Source organism: Uranotaenia lowii, chromosome 3 (genome assembly GCF_029784155.1).
Source record: "Uranotaenia lowii strain MFRU-FL chromosome 3, ASM2978415v1, whole genome shotgun sequence".
NCBI lineage: Eukaryota > Metazoa > Arthropoda > Insecta > Diptera > Culicidae > Uranotaenia > Uranotaenia lowii.
Window position 1 is genome coordinate 128556343 of NC_073693.1, and position 7147 is coordinate 128563489.

Sequence of the window (7147 nt, forward strand, 5' to 3'; positions counted from 1 at the left end):
TCTCACTGTGTAGTCATTTTGACTAGCAAGTTATTGATATCCTGGTAGATAAATAAAAATGGCGGTTCTGTCTAAAATAATATTCGTACAATGAATTTGTTACATTGTGTGAAGCTCAAACTTACGCAATATTTCTATTAAATGGGTATTTTCTTCTCAACTGTTGAGTCTCTGCAATGAAAGTGTATCTATCCGTTTTTAATTTGCTCTCACACCGATTGGGAGTGCGTGTTTAAGCCGTGTTAACTGTCATATCTAAAACCAATATTTACGACAGAAGCGCTGCAGTTGCTCTGAGGAATGAATAACGCCTAGACCATGATGGCTCTAGTATGGTGATCTCATATGCCAAATCGCCATTCCGCCATATTGAAAAAAATTTTGACAGCTGGCTGTAGTGTTTACGAAAAAAGGGGTCCTGGGATGCCAGGTGTTAGAGATAAAAAATCAGATGGCAATAAAGTGTGTGTATGTGCACAAGCCAATCGTAAACGAAAGATCAAAAGATTTAAAACCGTACTTTAGTACTTTTTTTTAGTTTATTTTATTGTATTTCAATTAAGTTTTCGGAAAAAAAGCAATGATATGAGTATATTCAATGAAGTAATTTGTATTCTAAACACTTTTTTTTAATGAAATACAGTTCGGTCTATCCGTATGTTCCGAAAAAGAAAAACTTTTTATTGACCGTTATGATAGAAATGATCTTAAAGGGTGGAACAAACAACCAAAACCCTAAACCGGATGTTGCTTGCTCCTTATTCTTGTGACCTTATCCAAAGAGCCATTTTCTTTCCCTTTAATCGAAAAGTGTTGGATGAAAATAAAAGTAAATCGGTTCTGCTAAAGGAATGCTATAAATTCTGCTATTGATAATTTTCATGATTAAATGATAAACGATTTTATGATTCGAAATTTTATTTTCAAATAACTGTTGCATCATGTAAATACTGCTTAAGCCTTTTTTAATATTAACGTATTCAGTTAATCTACCTTCATCACCACCAACGAGCAGCGCTGAGCTGGAGCTTTGCTGCACTTGAGAATGACTAGCAATTGGACAGCATCACCTGCAGAATCCTTCAGGGGCTCAATCCATTCCGGACAATCAACAGTCTGCAGTGGATCGATCTGATTCCCCAACCCACTCATCGTCATGTTGCTCAGGCGCCTAACGCTGTCCCTATTTTCCTATTTCAGTTCATCGGTTCCCTCATTCAAAAGTGCCAAAAACTTCATCTGGTTTTCCCAAATGTTACCCTTCAGAACCGGATTACTCGATTGGATCTTCTGGAGCAGCGCTGGCAACAGACGGGGGTCCTCCTGAAGCAGCTTTTTCATCTCGATGAAGATCGGATGTTCCTGCAGGAGGGCCAGCCGCTTCTCGGACGATGGAATGTAACGCCTCGTCATGTTACCATCCGATTCGATGACTTTCTGCTGCTTCTAGATAGCTCTTGAAAGAAAAAAGTGTTGAATAAGCATAAATTTGTCATAAGTAATGCAAAATTAATGTTACTCACCGCTACCGACAAAGCTGGCACCGTCGTTTATAGGTCCAACCTCTTTCAGCTTTGCTTACCAGCCCGGAGCTCAGCCGGAAGATTTGGTTTCGATTCTATGAACAGGGCTGGTAGCGAGTCACTTTTTAGTGACTTGTTCAATTTTTTGGGTCAGTCACTAAAAAGTCACTTTTATCATCATTTGGTCACTAAAGTCACTATTTTCCGAAAAATGGTCACTTTTATCACCAAAAGTCACTTTTTTCACCGAAAATAAACCAATGAAAGAGTAATTTGAATTGCGCGTGTCAATATTGACGGTAGTAACGGTAAATTACTTGATCAGTTAGTCATAATATTTTTCGCCTCCGGCGGAATTTCGGCATGAATCTCCCTTGACTTGAGACATTTCGATCTACGACATTATTTGATGTTCATGAAGTGAAACTAACTTTGATTGTAGATTTTAATTTTTAGTTCAATCGGCCTTTTGTTCTGGAATTCAAAATTTGATATACAACAACCCTATTTCGTCTTTAGAATGGGTTTTTATTAAGAAGTTTGATTGAGATTGAAACGAACCATTTCTTTTTATTAAAAAAATCTTTTATGTCATAACAAATGTTACCCAAGTAACCATAAGCACTAAAACATAGCCCTTAATCAACACTATATTCCCATATATAACTCTGTATTAATGCTTGTTTTGCACTATATGCGTATATAATGCAGATTTAATGCTAAAAAGGCGAAATAGCGGGCTGATTAAGTGCTATCACAACATAGCCTTTAATAAGCATTACAAATGCTGAATTAGAGCACCATCAAAACGTCATTTTCCGCAAGTCGTATAAAAGCATTACCAATGCATACTTAGAACACCTTTTGTTTATTTAATTATTATTTTTTGAATAATTAAAATGAACAAAAATTCTAAAAATAATTATTATCTACAACAGCAACCAACCAGCTGAATGAAGGATAATGCCTACTTAATGAATTCTTCTGTGAAATAAGAAGTGATTAAAATTGAATTATGGATTACATTTGATGAGTCTCGAACCGAGGATCCCGCAGCAGCCTTTATCTTTCCTTGCGCCTTTACCATTTCGACCACTCTTGATGCTGATAAGATGTGTGAAAAAAAAACTCTTACTTAAAGTACTGTTCATGTCACATCACTCTTAATGCTTGTTAACTTTATATAGGAGCTCTATATGTGCATATAGTGCTATCACTAGTGCTAGTTTTCTTTTTTGCTTCTATGCATTATTAATGCTTATATAAAACTAAAAAGCATTATGAATGTTGATATAATGCCAACTTGCATTAGAAATGTTGATTTCATGCTAAATTGCATTAGTAATATTGATTTAATGCTAATTAAGGGTTTTGGCTTAATGCTTATGGTTACTTGGGTATGTTGATATGAAATATTCTTAAAAAAACAATTTCATACTCCATTTTAATTCGTGCTTTTTTGTTTCTCTAAACACTTAAAAAAAGGGTTTTAAAAATTTACACAAGGCCACCAAATTTAAATTTTTCTTAGTTGCAATGAATTTAAACGGTAATTTCAACTTATTTGGGTTCCCTGAATCTAAATATGTATGCAATATTTCTATCAGCTTTTGTTATTGAAATGACTTTTGATAATAATTAAAAATCTTTAGAGAAGTTGGTGCACATTTTTTTTACAAAAACTCAAACCAAAAACATATTATCTAAAAATAAAAGTTTTATATGAATTGATGAGCTTTAAATAGAGAATCAAGTTTTTTTTACACTTTCTGCTGTGATGTCAAAAATACTTGTAATGACGTTTTTCCATAATCAGTTATCTATCAATGTTTGATTTTACTAGTAATTAACTCTGTATCACCAAAACTAAATGTGTTCGGCCGCATTTGACAAAATTTCTAGTTTAGGACACTATTTACCAAATCAATAATTTAAAAAAATAAGCACCAAAATGGTTATAGTGAAACATGTTTATTGAAGAAACTCTTCCTGAAATGTTTTTAAAAACCAATCTTTTTTATTTCCATATTGTTTTTCCAATTTTCAAATAAATTTACCGAATTTTATTGTACAGTTTTTTTTTCAATTTTCTAATCAACTTGCCAGATTTTTATTAATCAAACCTTTTGAATTTTTAAGACATATTTTTAACAATTGTTTCCTTGTTTTTAAATTCTGAATTTTTGTGTTCTTCAACGATAAGCCTTTAACTCCATATTTTTAATAATAAAACATAATTTAATTCTTCTGCCCTTTCAGGGCCCAACATTTTAATCAAAAGAGACAAAATATTCAGAGCTTGTAATTTAAAGCTTAAAAACCTGCGATTGAAAATTAAAAAAAAAAATATTAATATTTTTTATATGAAATCATGTTTTTTGGATCGATCGTGATTTTTAAATTAATCTAAAAAGTTTGAAAAATTGTTCTAAGTAGCAACTTTAAAAATAAATTTTAATACGCAGTGTTAACTAACTTTGTATTTGATTTGTGCTTTCAAAAGTTTTGAACTCATTATTTTTAATTTTTCATCAGTTTTTATCATTCACGTAATTACTCATTTTCTAACATGTCTTTGTCAGTGTAGTTAAACTTGAAGTTATTATTTAAGCCTAAAAATGAAATTATGATAGCTGGAGGATTTTACTTTATTAAAGGTTTTACGTCTGCCTTATATAACTGGCACTTTTAAAATAATTATAAATATATTCTTTTTTTTATCAAATTAAATTAAACCATCGAACATTGAATAAATTCTGTTCTAAATTCATTTCTTATTCAGTAATCGGTAATTCACATTTTAAATCGTGATTAAATATTTTTTGTTCAAATAAAAAAATTACAGCGGAATTTCTCACTAAACTTCCAGTTGAAAATGAGGAAAAGAATTCCAAGTTTAGATGAATTAAAATTAACAATTATTATCATTTTCGTAGCATCTATTCATGGTAAGTTTTGTACAAGATTGGACATTTATTTTAGAATTCAGATTTTTTTTATTTTAAATCTGCTAAGAAATTCTTTAGAAACTAATTTATTTCTTACTTTCTTGACTTATCGAAAATTTGAAACATTAATTGTAATATGTTTCCAAAATTTTGTTTATAAGTCACTTTTTTAAGTTTATGTGTTAAACATGAGTGACAAACGGTGTAAGAAAACCCTTTCCTTTTAAATTTTTTATTTTTGGTATTGTTCTTATTTTTATCTAAATTTGAATTTCGAAACCTCCCACACACCCCCTCCCCCCTTCGCACGGGCCATATTTTTTGTACTTCAAAGTTACTTTTTTCGTTCTACATAGTCACAATTTGGTCACTTTTTTCGGTCCTCAAAGTCACTATTTGGTCACTTTTTTTCAAATTTTGGTCACTAAAGTCACTACTTTTTTATAGTCAAACCGCTACCAGCCCTGTATGAATTATATTTGCAAAAATCAAGGCGAAATCTTAGTCTAAGCAATATATTGATGATTGGCAAAACTTCGTGTTTTACAAAAAATCAGAGCACCTGGCATCCCAGCCAGCCAGCAGCCAGCCGAACAGCCAGCTGTCAAATTTCGGCTCCTCCTCCGCATCCAACCCTCGTCTACTTTTTGCCAAAGTGAGACCACCATATCTAGAGCCATCATGGCCCAGACGTTAAAATTCCAGGAAAAAGTGTACATCATCATCAAAACAGTTATCAGTAATCATCATTGCTATTGTTCAATTGCGAATTGACCAAAGCATGTGGAGAACCAAAACAAGCAATGTTTTGATTCTGCTGCAATCGGTAGCAGTCTGCAAGCAGCAGATCGGAATTATCCATTCCGAATTCTACAGGGAAAAAAAACGGTGAGTTTCAACAAGATATATTTCGAACATGTCCACCACAGCTAACACATTCCTCACTGGAACGTTTGGTGGTTTTTCTCGGGCCCAAAGGAAATCTACGAAGTTCGCTATGGCTACAGGATAGTACTCACATGACCAAACAATATGTTCAATGTCATCTCGCTAAAATTGAAATACTCAGAGCACGGCTACCTTCTACTCAGACGTCGCCACATGTATGAAGCAGCCGACGGCTGATCTTAATGAACTCAGAAATCAGCGGAAAGATTACTCAGACGGCAGGAAATTCGCCACTCAGAGAACTCGAGTGCTTGAAGGCGACAACTGAGTAAATGTTGATCAGTTTGTGCGAAGCGGTCGGGCTTCGTTTGTTTTTGTGCAACATAAACTGGAAAATTTACATGGTAAATATGCATTTTAAACGTCAATCCGATTTTCTTCATATTGCAGGATACAGAGCTGAAGTCCAAAAGAAAACATCCACCGAAGTGATGGAAATTAATGTCCTCGGAAAAGTTCATGGAAAAGCCCTGCAGGAATGACCAAAAATCATCTACCCAGGCGGTCATTTGCCGTATCTTAATCCAGTACGGTATAATCGGTCCCAACCCGGGAGACGAAACCCGACAGGTGAAAACTGAAGCCAAAATGTTCATATAAATATTGTTTTTTTTTTAATAAAGGTGTATGAATATATTTCGACTTTTGTTATTAATCGAATCGACAAATCCATCATTTGCCTGAATAATAATACAGGTTTTAATTATTCTAGCATGAAAAAAGCGGCCAAAACCCGCTTCAGAATCATTCGCGCATTCTGAGTAAGCATGACTCAGATGTCGCGAAAAGGGCTGTTAGTCAGTTCTGAGTAAAAGCCGTTTAGTCAGAACTGAGTAGGTGCGGTTTTGGCGACAACTGAGTAATCGTCACTCTGAACTGAGTAGCTGAAAGTTAGCGAGATGGTAACCTTGGCCGCAAGTGCAACCAGTGATGTCAACCAGATTATGTCTGGATCTTACAGACTTTTTGGACTTTCGTCAGACATTCCAGACTTTTTATCATTTCTTCCAGACATTTCCAGACTTTGAAGTTTGGACAAGAAATGATTTATAAAACAGTGAAATTAAAAAAATTTTCGAGGTAAAATGGCAGGAAATGATTAGATTTAAGCCTTTGGGCTAATCGAGTGGAGCCACCGGCCCAACTCATTTTCTTCCCATCTTCGCTGCCAGGTGATACTTAAGAGAGTTTCTTCGAACTAAGAAGTAGAATTCGTCGGTTAAGTCGGTTAAGACGGACACCCTAAAGTAGAATCGCATTAGAAAATCAGATATGGCTTTCCTCATTGCAGTTTTCGTGTAGATGGACAGTTTAGGTTGTTTCATATCGCATTAACCATTGGAATTAGTAAATTCCCTCCAGCAAGACTGTTTTTATAGAAATTCGAAACATGCTTGCAAATTACACTTTTGAAAAATGGTCGGGTAAAACGGACACTACGTAGAAGAGGTATGTACATTTGGCCGAAAAAATTGCTGTGTGGGATACGTATTTCAGAACGTTTTTGAACCAAAATGGAACCATCTGACCCGTGTCCAGAAGCGAAACAAAGGGGTTTCGGAATTACGTATTCTATAGGCGCTTTCTTCACCGGGGAAACCTGTTTTTACAGTTGTTATGGCCGGTTCTAGATGTTGAGTGCTTTTCGACCGACAATTGCTCCTACTATGGTTATTTGAAGGCATACGGAGGATCAAACCAATGAAAAATGTGGAATACCTGGAGAAA